A 17,238-nucleotide genomic window follows, 5' to 3' on the forward strand; every position below is an offset into this window, starting at 1 on the left:
GTGAGCCTTGGTTAAGTGCCAAGTCCTATTGACAATGTCTGATTTTTTTCAAAGGAGATTCGCAAGCATTTGAATTACCACGAACGGATACCCTGAGTTCAAAAGAACGATGGGGCAATGCCGTAGAACAATCCTCTTTATTGCAAACTTACTTCCTTTACTACTTGTTGGCGATTATGATTGTGTCTAGTGGTGAAAGAAGGTCTTTAAGCGAACGACTATGTCTAGTGGTGAAAGAAAGTCTTTAAGTGAGTTAGTTCTCTCTAGGGAGGGTCAAGTCGAGTATTTTAGAGGTCATGGACGCTCGCGCTAGCCCCCATTCAATTGAAGCAAAGATATCTTTTTGAGTCTTGGCTGAGTGCCTAGGAGTGTGAGTGCTCCTTTTGGCAAGGGTACGTGCCCTTATTATTTTTCGATGTGTGCTCATTTTGGCATCTTGATGACTTGGATTCTTCTTCGTGCTTTCAATTTTTCTTTCGACTTGGATTGCAAGTAATTAAATTTCAATAAGGGACTTCTATTTTTATTCTTGTTTTTCTATAGGCTTTAATATTGGTTGGACCGAATCATGGATTACCTACGTATCCGCCTTAAATAGATTTAATTTGGAATCAGGTCTTGCGTAGTTCTTAGCCTAGAAAATGGTTTCTTAGAATGTTGATTTTAAACAAGTACGTTCTGAGGTGGAACCGTAATGTTTGAAATAGGATGAGATAAGTGAAGTTCATTATTATTTTAATCTGCTGCTTTGCCGTAAGCCAAAATTTTGTTTTATTTTTTAAGTACATGATTTTTTAGTACACGTATTTTTTTGGTACGTATATCTGAATACGTGTTGTACCCCTCTAAGTGTTCGTTATTTTTCCGTGTATGTGCGGATAAAATGACGAGCACTTCTGAACAAAACTTGGCAGGCAGAGAGTTTCAACGCCCAGGCTGGGGCGTCAAAGTTTTCGGCTGGAAATGTTTTCTGGGCGGATCTTTTTTTGGTGCGCTAAATGCTTTTTTTCTTTTTAGACTAACTTTAGAGGCGCTTTGCAAAGTTTCGTTTTTATTATTCACATTTTTTATTTTTACGTTGAGCGTAGAATGTACTCTTCATTTGTCTTCTTTTTTTTATTCGTGACTCAAGATGGGTTGAATGAGTTGTATAGGTATTAGTCAAGCACGAGGATTACATCAACCAAGGCCAATGAATAGCATGGGGACGGCTCAAGGGTATATCAACAGGATGTATCCACACAAGTTACATGGTCATTATACTAATGGTGGTGTAAGAGCAAGTTTGAGCTTTGGAAATGATGGGCATGACGCACGCATCAATGGCCGTGCGTGGTTTGCGGTTGACAACAAGTTCAAGAACAAGAGTCGAGGTAATGGTTTCTTGGGTTATGGTAATGAGAACATGGATGGGTTAAATGAGCTGAACAGGGGCCCCAGAGCGTAGGCGCCTAAGAACATAAGGATTGGAAAGGGTAGACATCGTAGAATTTTATGATTTGGATTGGTTGACTCAATTCTTTTTTCTTCGTTTACTTGGGTAAATTTCGCACTTTGGGAGGTACGGGATAAGTATTCCATGGCTCGCTCTTTTCTCTCTTCCTTTTCTCTTTCTCTTTAAGTATTTCATGGCTCGCTCTTTTCGCTCTCCCTTTTCTCTTTCTATTTTTTCCTTTTTGCATGGGATTTCTCCCCAACATAAATCTTTCAAAAAAAATTATTTGGGCTAAAAGGTAGATGGTTGTGGTCTTTGAGTCACGGGGCGAGACTGAGTGAGCCTCGTTTGGTAGGCCTATAGTGGACCTCTAATTTTAGTAGGCCTAGGGTGGACCTTTAATTTTGGTAGGCCTAGGATGGACCTTTAATTTGTCTTACTTTGCAAGCGTATTTAGTCGTTTCTTAAAATGTGCAAATAGCGTAGATTCAAAATGGTATTTTTACCTTATTGAAATTTAACGAAAGAATTACATCGAAAATAATTTTTCTGTTTCTTTTCAGACTCCAGTTTCTGGGATTTAATTGGAAGTTATGATTTAGACTCGAACTTTCATTAATCATTCTGATTATAACCCGTGTATGAATACAAGGAGGTGGCCTAGACTCAAAATAATGACGTGGCGTAAGCCTATAACACTTGACCAAGCGACTCTCAGACTTAGGCTAATTGGACCATAACTTTCGTTGGTTGACACTTTAGATTTTAACCCTTGGGTGTTCATTTGTCATGCGCCATTTTTTCTTAATGTTGGCAAGGTAGTTAGTTGGGGAGATCGAATTTTTATTTTTGCAAGACTAAAATCATTAGTGCGGCTTCCCTCTTAGTGTGTATTGCTTTACCCCGATGGTAGCCTTATGGCATGCCGATTTGGGTATTTTCATGGTTCGTCATGTTGTATTCATGGAAAATCTTTTAGTCCGTACTTAGGAGTATTTAAAGGAGTGAGTGGCTCGAGAGGACTATGATAGTCGTGACCCAATGTGATCATAAGCCTTGAGGCCATTAATTTTTTGCCAATGGTATTGATACCTTAGGTTCACTCTGGGGGTTGTGCGACTATGGAGGAATGATTTTCAGAATGTGACTGTTTCCACTTTGCAAATACTATAATATATTCTTCTTGTTGGTGAGAGAGAGTATTGAGGCCGTGGATTCTTAGCAAGGGATGACAATTACATATGGGTGCTCATTGATTTAAATGTTAGGAAGGGAGACTCAATATGGTTTAACCTTTTAACTTGCAGAACGACACCAAGCATTAGGACCAATTCTATGGATAAGACAACTAAGACTTAGGATTTAGATTGTACTTTGGCATAACCTAGTCTAGACTCGGATTTATTTTTTTATTCGAACATTATTTTTCCTTGAAAACTTCATTTGAACATTATTTTTTTCGGAATATCTTGCCCATGTGACATTCAAAGTTTTTTTTTTTTAAACTAGCATGCTCGGTTTTGGTGCCGAACATTGTCCTCGTAGGAGGCCTAACAATGACACAAAGAGTTATATATTTTTTTTGTCGCTTTTGGAATCGAGTGCTTTTCTTACGCCCTCGTAGCAATTTTTTTTTACGAACGGTTTTTTGTGCTACGTATTTTCTTTTTCGCGGGCACCGAGGCTGCTGCGCCTGACCAGAAGGTCAAACAGCAACTTCAGCGCCCAGCGTCGGGCGTGAGAAATTCTGGCGCCCAGCCAGGGGCGTTGAAAATGCGTCCCTGGCTGGTTCTCTTTTTCTGTTTGCGTCTACTTTTTTTTATGCGACTTCGATTTTGCGTGCTTGCCTAATAACGTCCTTTACGCGTCGTGCAGCGTTTGTGGGATTCGTTACAGGCCATCCCGAGCGTCGCTTATTTTTGTGGCGATCGTTCGGGTTTGCGGAGCACGTATTTCGGTATAACTCTTTGGCAAATTGTTTTATGAATGTTTGGAAAAAAATTTAGGTCGTTGGTTTGCTGACATTGTTTGTCACACAATCACATATTTCGCTACACATTACTAACATTACATCATGAAGCAATAATAATATGTCATGTAGTTTATGATAGGCTTCTATGGGTAGTTATTTGCGCCTGGCTTGGTACCGCTTCTATCGCAGATCCAGCACATGCCCCGGTCGGGGTAGTGCTTTCAACAGACGAATTTCGTCCCAGAAGGCCAACCCGCAAGTGCAAGCCAAGGGGGCATGCAGGCGAGAGGGACCTAGTGGGCGAGCGATTGGGTTTGGGACGGGTGTACTACTAGCAAAAGTGCCGAGGGGACAACATTCAAAGCGTATGCACCCCCCCGGTTGGCGATGGGTATCCTTAGTCCCAACTCCCGAGATGAAACACCAAGGGAGCCAAGATTCGTTATGCGGTTCTGCCCGTTCACATTAATATGCTGATTTTCAGGTCGTCCCAACTTGATGGGGAAATAAACGCGGGGTAGGATCGTTTCACCCTTCGGCTATTTTGATTACCTACAAGCACGAGAATTTCCTTCACTATCTCCAGTGGAGTCGCCACTGTGAGGGGGTCGAAAAAGCACGAGGCTAATGCGTGACCTCGTCCCTCGTGGGTGTGACGCTTCTTTTGGTCAAATCAAGTGTAATTGTATTTCCTGTGAGTTTACACCCAATTGACTAGTAATATAGGAGTCGCCATTCAGTTTTTAACGACAATGAGAAAAACTGACAAAACCCGGTTATCGTGACATAAAGGGAGTGCAATTATGTTTGACCACGACGGCCGTAGGTTCCCTTGTGATCCCTGGTGGTGGGGATCGCTCAACGTACACCCGCAGGGTAGAGATTGAGGGTTCGGGGGACTGTAACTACCGAGAGGAGTACTCGCTCTTCGATAACTCCAGAGGCAGGATATCCTTACTAGCTCAGCATAAATAATTGAAGGGACATGTGTTAACTATTAAACTAATCTGAGTTGATTTTATCAATATGCAACATATAGTACTAGATCGAGCGCGATTATCTGATTTAGATTGTTTTAAGGGACCTAGCATGATAATCCAATTTCCCAAAAATATCATATTTATTAAGCGTGATCGAACAATCAGATTTAGTTAGTTTAACAGTTCATAAAAGGGCGAGGAAAGCAATTAAATCATAGAAAAGGGACACATTACGACGCACCCTTGAGAGGTGTGTCACGGTTCTCAGAAAACTAACCACTTTGACTTTGCTATTTCTCCTTTTATTTAACGAATCCCAAATTATGGGACGGGATACGTTCTGTTCGATTTATGGATGGATTGCGACAGAACGCGTGATCAGTTTTGCAGCTTGAGGCTTAGGCTTAGGGGTTCAGAGTCAATACTCAGAATAATAATTGTGTGTTGTTGTGTCCTTTTCACGTTGAACTTAAGGCCCTATTTAAAGAAAAGAGTTCGTGGAAAGATAGAATTGCAGAACTCTAATCCACGAGGAATTAGGAAAAAGCACGTACCAGGTATTTTCAGCGCCCAGGCCTGGGCGCCGAAGATTTCGGCGCCCAGAGCCAGGCGTTGAAAATAGGATCTGGGCTGTTTTTCTTAGTCAGATTCGGATTCCTAGAATCCGGAGTATTTGAGATTTAATTGAGTCTTTTAGTGCGTATTAACCTTGTGACGGGATGCGTCTGGGCCCGTTACGAACTCTAGGCTCGTTAGTATTTTAATTAATACGTGACTCTTATTTTCGAATCATATTAGGAATAGGATTCTCTCGCAATTTCTATCTCATTTAGGATTTATGTTGGAGTGCAACACCTAATTCTGACAGGTTTCTATCTTTTATGACTTTCCACTTTTAACAACTACCCATTACGGCAGTTACTATTTTTAGCAGGTTTCCATATATAGCAGGTTTCGGGGGAAATGAAAAGGGGAATTGAGATTCGTTATTTTATAGGAGATGCGTTGTCAAGTGGAGATTTACGTTTTCATCATCGAACCTTCCCTTTCGGGAATGGGGACAAAAGTAGGTGTCTACACCCCCCCATATGTTGCCCTTGCAATTGGCAACCTATAAGCCTATTTTAAGGGCAACTTATGATGTTTTTTCCTCTAGTGTTAATTTTGAATAATCTATTATTATAAATTTTATTTATACTAATTATTTTACTAAAATTAAAACCATGATTAAATTTAAATTAATTAATTTAATAAATTAAATGAAAATAAATTAAAGGATTCAAATAATAATTTATATGAGCTTTAAATTTTAATTAAATTTGTATATTTTCGGTTAGACTAGGAAATACAATTTTATGTTTAAAATTAGTAAAGCATGTAAATTTATTGGTTCAAGTGGGAGCGTTTTAGTCATAAACTCTTGATTAGGTCTACATTCCATTAAGGTTAAAACAACTTGTCAAAAATTAATAAGGATTTAATAATTGGTAGATTATTGGAAGCCTTGATTAATTGCTGTAAATATTTATGTGATGCATAATATGTTCAACTAACCAGCTATGTGGGCCATTCATTGATAAATGAATGGGTGAATGGTATATTATGAATGTACTGTTTTGCAGGTTATTGAAAGTGACTAGTATGACCCAAATAGGATAGGAAATATGGTCTGCGTACCATTAATTTGAATGTAAAATTGGTCTAATGCACCAAAGTTTTTAATTTAAATATGGTCTGTGTACCATCAAATAGTTGTAATTAGTTTAAATTATAGCTTATCCTATTTGAAGAAAATGACGCCTCCCATGGTACCTATCAACCAAGAGTAGTTTTATGTCGTGGCAAATGAGATAGGTTTACCTAATAAGTCCTTAGACGTACCTATCAACCAAGAGTAGTTTCTAGACTATTAGCAAAGGCTTTGCGTACCTAAAATATTTTAGAATTGAGTCTAAATACATAATGTACTTAATTCTTCAATGATTTAAGGATCTTGGAATCATTTTATTCACACCTGCCGGAACAATAAAATCGAATAAAATGCAATGACTTGTTTAAATTGCATGATTGCTTTAATTTTCAAGTTATTACTCATGATAAATGTTTAGACTTTGCATGCTTCAATATAGGTTTTAATTATTGTTTATAATTAAATATCTTGCACTGCAGTAAATCCTTTTAGAAAGGTAACAGTAAATTTCCTCGATTGGTATTGAATCCAAGAACGATCCACGGAAATGAGAGAATGAGCGATTTAAAATGTACGTTTCTTTTAGCGACTTTTATGGTTGTTTTCGAGTATCAAAGTCGAATGGAAAACCGATTGGTGCTTGTGAATTCAAAATACAATGTAGTTTTGAGATCATAAAGCATTGAGTTTAAACGATCAGCTTTACCAATGGTTAACAACCTAAAATCTTTGTCCATTTAATTCTCGAATGAGTCTAATCCCTAGACATTCGAATAGATCGATGCTTAGAGAACTTTAGAAGCTTCTGGTAAGATCATCTAGTTGAAGCAAAATATTAAACATAAATTAAATGGTTATGACCTTGTTGGAGTGACATTGGACATGTCCAACAAAGTATAAAAGTCAACACTAAGAAGTCAATTCTTAAGACTATAAGAAAGGGTACAAGAAATAGGAAAACAAGGAACAAACGAAAGGAATTTACGATTCCGTTTCTACCTATAAGTTTATGTTTAAAGAGAAGTGACCTAGCAATCAAACTTCCTGGTATCATATACCGCTTCAGGTTCTTACTTCGGTAATAACTCAAACAATGGAAGCTAGGCTACACTAATGACCTACAAGTAGGAAATGATCCATGGCAATGCTTCATTAGTTGTAGGGTCATCTAGTTTGTTTTAAGTCCTTTCAAAGGCTGGAACTTAATGGCTATTTTGTTCCATAATCAGCATACCTAAATTTCTGCATCAAACACAGAAAGACTCACATTCAAGAAAAACAAAAACGATATTTGTTTGTTTATTTGAATGAAATGGTCATTTACAGGATTAGTCATATATGCTTGATTAAAACAAACAATTCTTTAACAATAAAAACTGAAGGAAATAATACCCTTGGTCCAAGTATGCATTTAATGCTAAGTCTAATAAATGTGGCTCAGTATTAATTATACAAGTTAAGAATTCAGTGAGATCAAGTGAACCGTATGCCTAGCTAGAGGTCGCTTCAGTTCAAGTGGAATTAATAATATTAATTCACAGCTTACTCTTGGCTGAACCCGTAGGGTCACACAAATAGTACGTGAACCGATCAAGTATTTAACCATTTATGGATATTCGGAATCGACAGATCTCGGTTCCAGTGGGAGCTAAAATCGTCCAAAGCAAATTATGAATACTCCGGAAACGATGATATTGCCGGAAACGGAAATATGGATCGTATCGGAAATATAAATATTATCCAAGTCGTAGATGTTGCCGGAAACGGAAACATGGTACGTATCGGAAAATATTATCGGAAATGGAAATATTGCCGGAGTCGGAAATATTGCCGGAAACGGAAATATTGTCAGAATCGGAAATATTATCGGAATCGAAAAATAATTCCGAAATCGGAATATTAAATTTTTGTTCGAAACGGAAATTAATTCCGGAATCGGAAATATTAAATATTGTTCGAATCGGAAATGAATTCCGGAATCGGAAAATTAATCGGAAGCGCGTCGTACGAAATAAACATTGGACGAGCTTGCTAGACGCAAGGCCCAGCACGACGCCAGGCCCGCGCCTAGCAAGCCCAGCACGCAAGGCATCGCAGCAGCAGCCAAGGCACGCAAGGCTGAGCGCGCATGGCAGCTGGCACGCCCATGGGCTGCGAGCAGTCGTGGGCTTCTCCGCGCACGCGCATGGCCTGCGCCCCTTGTGGGTCGTGCGCGTGTGTGTGTTGAAGTTCGTGCATGCATCAAATCCGTAATCAACTAGGATTAGATTAAAAAGATTAATTTTCTTAAGTTACTAGTTTTAATTAATGTCTAATTCTAATAGGATTAGATTACTTGAAACCTAGTAGACTTCTAATTCCATTATTCCTACCCTATAAATATGTGATGGCATTCACAATTTATAATACATAATTTCAAGGATTCACATAGTATTAAGGATTAAAACTAATATTAATTTGCCTCAAATTATTCGAATAACATAATACCTTAGGTGCAATTCTAGTTAATTAAAACTAAGGCGGATACGAACGTGCTATGGATTATCTACGGAGGGACGACATTTGGAGTCCTAAACTTGTTCTTGTTCGGTTCGGGAGCAGCTAGGGAAGGCACGCTTCACATGTATGTATCCTAAATTATGCTAATTGTTATGTGGCAATTAATTTGGATTCCTAGCTTTATGGTTTTTCCGCATGAAATATATATGATTTATATGTATCATAACCTAACAGTAAATCCCAAGTCAAATGCTTTCTTGATATTATACTCATATCTCTGATTATCATTTTTTTCTTTGTCCTTCTCCAGATTAATTGCATCCAGCAACTCTTTTTCTTTTTCAAATAGAGCTTTAATGAAGTCATCGGACCACTCATCTTGGCTTAATGATGGATCTTTTGCCATTTTTGACATGAATTCTTCCACTTTAGACACCAACTCATTTCATGGGAAGAATTCTTGCGCCTTCTTAAGTGAATCAGAAAGCTTTGACAAATTATCACCAACTGCTTGAATTATACCCACAAACTCGTCCATAAACTTCTGTGTTTTTAAAATAAATTTATATACATTAGGGAAACAGTAAACTTTTATGTGTTTCAATTTGAACATTTAGTAAAAGTATGAACAAGTATATATGTTGTGTGACACTTATGCACAAACACAACATATAAGTAAAGAGGTTTGAACACTCATTTAGATCATTGTATTGAAAAAATTTGAACAAATAAGTAAAGAGGTTTGAACATTTTATTACTTTCTGTATATAATACACTAATTCTTCATTTTATAATTATATGCCTATGTAAATTATGAACATTACATACAAAAATAAAGAACATATTAGCAAAGACTTATGAAAATTTATTTATATATGTTACAAAAATATTACTACGTATTAAACATATTAAAGGAAGGAACATAAAATATTTATTAACACATATTTATATTTTGCAGAAGAATTAACTTTAATCTATTAGAATGTGATGAATTTAGCAATACCTTCCGAGATTGTTTTTGTTCAATATTGATTTTGGGCAACACCTTCCCTAATCCAAAGTCACTTTCGTCCAATTTATTCAGTTGATATCCTATTTCCTTTGTGTAGGGGAATACAGTTAAATACATATAACATGTGCGGAAGATCCCCAAAGCCAGGAAAAATGTATAAAGCACAGATTAAGCATACTTACATTCGAAGCGTGTTTTCCCGAGTTTAGTATCAACGAACATGAACAAAGAACTCCAATTGTCGTTCCTCTATTTGGTTCACCGACACGTTAAGATCCGTCTTGATAATCATAGCTTTAGACAATATTCAAGAGTTTGTGCTTTTGAGGAAAAAAACATCCATGGAGGCTAAGAGAGAATTAGGGTTTCTTTCTCTTCCTTAGGGTTTGATGTGTAAACTTAATTGTGTGTTATGGAAAGGTGTACTAAGGTTATTAGAATAACCTAGTAGTCATAATAAGCAAGCCAACCAACTTGGTGGGCAAGCCAACCAAGTTGGCCGGCCAAGCCCACACGCAAAGGAAGTAGCAGGCGCGCACAGCTGGGCCGTGGGTCGCGTGCCGCTGCTGCTCCTTACTCCTTCAGTCCGTGCGCGATACACAGCCAAGGCCTTTGAGCCAGCGCTGCATTTCCATGCACGCTGCGCCCATGGACCTTGCGCTTGTGCGCTCCGGCTCGTAGGTTGCTTTCGTATTGCGATTAAATTATCCGTTGAAAATTTATTTATCGTTTCGTACTTGACGATCCAATGTCATACGATACGTTTATTCGTCTTTCCTAGCTTACGAATATACGCAATACGATATACGATTTCACGATCCAATGTTTAATCGTATAATTATGTTTTCCGAACTAATTTCCCGAAAAGATATTAAATGAATTTCCGATTCATTTAATCTAGTGATCTGTTACATGCCAATGGTGTGACCTTATAGGTCCAGTCAAGAGTAAGATGTGAGCCTAATATAGATTAGAACTCACTGATCGGAAGCATTGCTCCGGCTAGCTGTTCCGATCACTTGATCTCACTGAATTAATTGTTCGTAATTAATTTGAACCTTGGTATTAGACTTAATGCACCTTGGGTGAAGGACACATTTCCTTCAGTCTCCCACTTGTCATTCAGACAAGTGTACATTTCGATTCCTTTGTCTCCTGGTGTTACTTACCGAACATAAGGTAAGATCTAAGCCATCCTTATTGGGTCCATAAGTGTTTCTTGAATTACGGAGTTCAACTGTTAAACTTTTACAGAAGGTTAAGCCTTAACCATTCTGAGCACGGCCATGCATTTTCACAGTATCTAACTCTTCGAGAGGCCTTGTACAACAACAACACCATATCCTATCAAAGATAGGAGGAAAATCCTTTCTTGTAACCTATGAACAACTTACTTTGATTCATAGTACGCCCAATAACTGCTTTTATAGCCTCCTTTTATGGTGCGACGTTTAGCGAGCATTAAAGCAAACTAATTCTCAAACAAGCAGCCATAACTACTCAGGTTATGAGGAATAGGTTCCAATCACCATTAATGAGAACTACTAATGACATGACTTTAATCTCTATGCAAATGATTTCTGACATCCAGTCCATCTAGTTCAAGAAACAGAACTATAAATCAACTTGCAATCTAATCTTCATTAGTCATTGGTCGTCCAACCTTTCAGTGACCTGGATTAGGGATCCTTTTGTGATTTCAATATTCAAGTTCACTTATGGGTGTTTCTTTGTCAAAGAATCCATCTTGACATCCCATTTGAATGTTTTGAATCACTTGGGCTTCATCATTTAATACTAAACCAAGATTAAATGATTTATAAAATCTAATTTCATAAATGATAAATGTTTAAACCAAATTCTTACCAATTTGTGGGCCTCTAACCCAAAATCAAGCATTTAATGTTTTGCAGATATAGGCCTTTCACCCAATACTTAAAACATTCATGGAAATCAAACTTGATTCCATTTCTGCATATGAGTGTTGTATCTCATTCGATGCAGAGGTTTAGTTTATCATACTTTGCTATTCTTAGCATCTTTTCTATCGAAAGCCTTTCGATGTAAGATGAAAAGATCTTTGAATATGTGTATAGAATGATCTAGTCTTTCATTGCTGTTTAGAATGATAATCATATTTAAATAGAAAATCATCCATATAGTAGACTTGTGATCAACCTGAGTTCATTGAAGAACTCCCACTAAAAAACAATTCCCTTTTATTGCTTCTTAGGCAATAATGAATTCATTTCAATTATGTAGAATTTCAAATGATGCTTCCCTTTTGGAATGCTCCAACCAGTTCATAGAGATGTGGGAGATACATCTTTCAACTGAGAACTTGGAAACTAATCATTGATTCAGTTTCCCATGCATCAAAAATGGTTTAGAACCTACGTTACCACCTTTTAATCACGACGCCTACTTGCCCGTGTATGTTTGTGGTTTGCCTAACAACAAGATTCAACTTTTTCTTAGGAAAATGCATGTAGCATCAAAACTTTAGTTCATCTTCACTTCCTCTTATCAAGTGCTCGTCCTAAATATCCAAATGTGTTGGATGTTCCTTATATTGTTCTAATGATCTTTGATCTAGATCAATAGATATTGGTATAAACTCGTCACGATCTAATGTTCACGAGTTATCTTGGAGATCTATATATCACATCATACATGATTGATTGTAATGCAAAAACCATTCGCATTTTAAAATCTATTCATGTAACTTTTAGCTTTATTCTGTTTCAAGAGATACTAAATCTTGCTAAAATCTTGGCATTGCCATGTGATATAAGGTGAAGGCACCTCTTCAACGTCTTTCATGTTTAACTTTAGTGATAACAACCTAGCTTTATACTTAGTCAAAGCATTCATTACTTAGATTTACTCATATGGGTTGAGAGTCTCTTTTGAGTCTCTCTATTGTGTTTGATTTAGTAATTATTTTTACAGAATCCAAACAACGCTTTAGATCCTATCCAATAGATCTTTAACCCAGTATGTGCTAAGTTTCTCCATGGTTCTAATATTGACAAATACTTTTAAATCTAACCATTTAGAATTTGAATGTCATTTTCAATAGAGAGATACGTATCTCATATATATAGAACCAATAAAATTTACTTAGCTCCCACTAAACTCCTCATCTACAAGATGATCCACATTTTCATAAAGCCATGATTGCTCAATATCCTTTTGAAAAATATGTTCCAATTTCTACTTGCATGCTTTAATCTACGAATAGATTTCTTAAGCTTGCTCTTTTATCTAGCATCCAAAACTTTTACATTGTGTGATGTACACAATTCCTTTCTACAAGTCCAATTAACACTAGTGGAAAAGTGTTAATTTGCATCGCCATATTTGCGTCGCACATATAATGATGTGACGCAATTGTTAAATTTTATCCTGGAAACTTGTAATTTGCGTCGCACTTTTAGTTCTAATGACGCAAATGGCTGTTTATCTTAAAAAAAAGTGATTATAAGTCATTTGCGTCGCTGATTTACAAAACTGCGACGCGGAGGTATTGTAATTTGGGTCGCAATTTTATTAATCAGCGACGCAGTGAACTCTTCCCTCTTCCAGCATTAGAAAGACACGTGCGTCAGTGGTTTATTGTGCGACGCAAGGTTTCTGAAATTTAATTATTACTTTTATTAATTTTTTTATTTTTGGTACGAGCAGTATTTTTGAATGTTGACCTACCTGCTCGGCTGCTTCTATACCCTTTCTCTCTCATATTCTCTCATACAATCTCCTCTAAGTCTCTAACCATCCTACCCCTGTTTTTCCATTTTAATTATCTGAAAAATCAAGCTCGATCTGCGAATAACATGGCACGAACCGCTGCGAAGAAGGAGACGTCTCGAAGCAAAAATTCCAACATTTCCATGTCTCAAATCTGGTTTATCAATCGAAGGTTGAGAGGCAAGCTTAATCAAAGACGGTATGTAGTAATCTCTCTCCTCTTCTTCCTAATTCTGTTCATATATCTTTTCGGATCTCCATAAATGAGTAGATTTGTGCCTTCTCACACTATTTTTGTCAAATTAAGCATTTCGTGGGTGTAACTAAATTGTTCTTTTCTCCAATTTCTCCCCATTTCAATTTTACTAATCTTAGCTTAGGGTTTCTGCGGTATAATTTTTTTTTTTATTTTGCAGAAGTATAATTAAAGTTTAATCTTAGTTGTTGGGATGAATTCGTGGAGGGATCCGTGAAATCATTTCGTGCCGATCTTGGATCTGTAAGTCTCATCCATCATCATTCAATTTATTATCTATTTTTTAGGGTTTATGTTGTTGGAACTTCAGAGATTGGGTTGTTGATTTTGATTCTTCGATCAATGCAGACTCGTTATTCGATGATATCGGCAGTGTGATGGAAAATTAGTTCTCAAACTCACCTTTTACATGGAGGTATTACTCAGTTTCTTTTTACCTACTTTTTCTGGAATTTTAGGGGTTTTTCTATGTCAGGTTCCAAATTGTTTGGTTTTACTACAATGTTAGAACTAATGGATTGGAATTATGCAATATTTTTTTGTAGATCTTATTGATCTTATTCTAAAATGAAAATATCATTGGTTGTGTTAAAATAATTTATACGACAATTCACTTTCACAGGGAATTAGTTGCTTTGGTTTCTTACTTTCTGAAAATTCATCCTTTCCTAGGTGGTAATCTATCTTGCATTACAGAATTGGCTAATCAAACTAAGATGTTTCTTACTTCTGATTTTATTCGAACACCTTCACTGCATTTGTAGTGGAAAATATATGCACGTATACCTGGTGTTATTCACTTGTTTTCTAAATGGACTTCTCGGCATTACTTGATAAATCTTATTAATCAATCAAACTTCATCTTATTCCCTATATCTTCTCATTTTATCTCCTAAATCTGTCCAAATCCATGTTAGTTCATAGCAATTGACCATCAAACTAAGTTGCCATTAAGGCAAATTCTTATTTTCGCTCTGCTGGAAAATTTTAGCTGTGGTCATTGTTACTACTCTAAACTACCTAGATAAATTATCTGCAAGTTGTGTATAGATTTTCCATAGTCCAAATTGACCAATGAACCTCCTAAGTGCACCTCACAGTGGACTTGTAGCTAATTCTTAGGTTCACCAATCCCAACCTCCCTAGTTTCAAGTAACACAGGTCATCGTGTTGGCATGTGAATCATCAGTCTACTCTGAAAGCAATGTTCTTCAATTGCCAGAAATTTATGGTTTAAACCAAATCCTCCATCCTTGCGCCTTTGCAGTTTCTATATTCTCCATTTCTCCATCAGGCTAGTCGTATAAAGTTTTTTTATTTGGATATGAATGCTACCTTGTTTAACCATAATTCATACTCTTCCTTTTATCTCATACTTTTGTGATGCATATTATGGGAAATTCTTTTTTCTTTTGCAACAGTGCCACTCAATAATCATTCCATTTCTGTGAATGATGTGATTCTGCAAGCATAACATAGCTAGATTCACTATTGTGAGCATCCACCAGAAGTTGAAAATAGGGAATGGTATCAAACTATTGTTCGGAGTTTCATTTTCGTGATCGTCCCTTTTTCCAATTGTAGAACATAGCTTGTATGAGCAAGCCTCTAGGCTCATGCTAGCCTCAGCAGTTAGCACTATGATAGCTGCTTTAGCGTTTAGGTTATAACTAGAAATCGAATTAGAGCTGGTTCCTAGAATCAGGGGAAGTGCTGAAGTGGAGCATTGTGTTTCATGATATAGATTTTTAGCTTTGCTCAAATCACATATATTTTACTAACTTTCTGTCAACGTATCCTAGTAATGATAGAAGTCTTTGAATAGTATCTCTAAGAGTCTTAGGAAACAATACAAATGACAAGAAGAAGGTATTGTTAAAAGAAGAAGAAAAGATTAGGATGTTCGAGTTGTAATTTGTAAACTGTCATGCTTGATTCTTGAGCTTTATGGTCTATATTCAAATGTAGTGGCTACCAACTTTATGCCTAATTGTCGTAAGCTATGAAAAAAGTATAAGATGTACTGAAAATGGGCAAATTCTGCCATATAAACTCGCTGTACTAAAAAAGTGAATTTTGTGATCTTTATTTGTCTTGTTAATCCACATGAGATCAATTCTAGTATAACCGAGCACCAATAAATCTATGAAGCTTAGAGAGAGTTTGCTTTTAGTTTTTTGCATGGTGTTAGGTACTCTCATGGATGTCTCAGTTCTTGTTATCATAATTCTAACTGAATAATTGTGACAGTATGTTGAACCTCAAAACCATGTGAAGGTCTTGCAAGCAGAGCTCTTGATCATTGACGATGCAGCTGCTATACCGTTGCCTGTTGTCAAGTCATTGCTGGGTCCCTACCTGGTTTTCTTATCCTCCACAGTGAATGGGTATGATGTGCATGCTCACCCTGTCTTTTCTATTTCATGGTCATTATGAAATAGACTTACATACTAATTGATAATTCTTAGAGTTTTAATTGTTTTTAAATTAACCCTTTTCCACATGGTATTTGATTTTCTGCAAATTTGCAATTACATTGTACAATAGTTTTTTGATGTGAATATATCGAGTTGGATTACTATGAGTTTGTTTGTTTGTTTGTTTGTTTGTTTGTTTGTTTGTTTGTTTGTTTGTTTGTTTGTTTGTTTGGTTCTGTAATTAATTTGGTTTCACAATTGGTTGCCAAGTTAATGCATGTGAATCAATATTCTGGCAATGGTGGTGTACTGGTGGAACTGATGCTTTAATGGTCTATTTTGTTTCTCTTTTTTATCGGTTATTGATTACCTAAATTTTAATTTTGGTCAAAATTTGGATCGATATTTTTAGTTGGTTTTTCAATTTTCAATGTATTCGTCAGCAATAGAAGTTGAAGATTGATGATATTAAACACCCAATTTGTTGATTTTTTACGTACGAGTTAGTTTTTTAAAGGACATGGATAAAATGGGCTTGCAAGTTGCAAGATTATATAGCATTAGATAGAAGCAAATGGGATGCAGGGGAGAATGCACCCATCTCCTTGAACAGTGCTTTGAATTGATTCACAGACCAGAATGGTCCATAAGGGTAATTCATGTGTGGGTTAGTGAACATTCTAAGAACTTTCATATGAACATTCTAAGAACTTTCAAGTAGGGTGGTTTAGTGGGTTACTGTTGGTGTTTTTTATATTTTTGTTGCTTGTTCTGCGTATATTCAGTGTTGTTTGTTTTGCGTATATGAAGTACCTGTCATTATTATTTGTTCTGCATATTGTTAAATAAATGTTGTGAGATGCATGGGTAGTGTGTTGCATTTGTGGCTGCTTTGTCTGAACAGCTTATATGTGCTCCTTTTATGCGTTAATGCTCTCTCTTGACTTTTCTTCTCACATGTCTGCCTTGTTTTCTTTTGTCTGCTGAGGCTGAAGCAAGCTGAACTTGCTGGTGGAGGTGCAGGAGTGGGAGATAATCGCTCAGTAAGGAGATCTCAGTATTTTTACTTTTGGTCTGAATTGTATACTTAATATAAATTATTAGAAATACAATGATTGTTTCCCGTATTGTAAGATTTATAATGGTTATTGTCCTTATGTTTTAAGCCTTATCTAGTAGTGAGTTGACCATTTAACTATATATATATATATATATATATATATATAT

The sequence above is a fragment of the Spinacia oleracea genome, chromosome 3 (genome assembly GCF_020520425.1).
Source record: "Spinacia oleracea cultivar Varoflay chromosome 3, BTI_SOV_V1, whole genome shotgun sequence".
Classification (NCBI taxonomy): domain Eukaryota; kingdom Viridiplantae; phylum Streptophyta; class Magnoliopsida; order Caryophyllales; family Amaranthaceae; genus Spinacia; species Spinacia oleracea.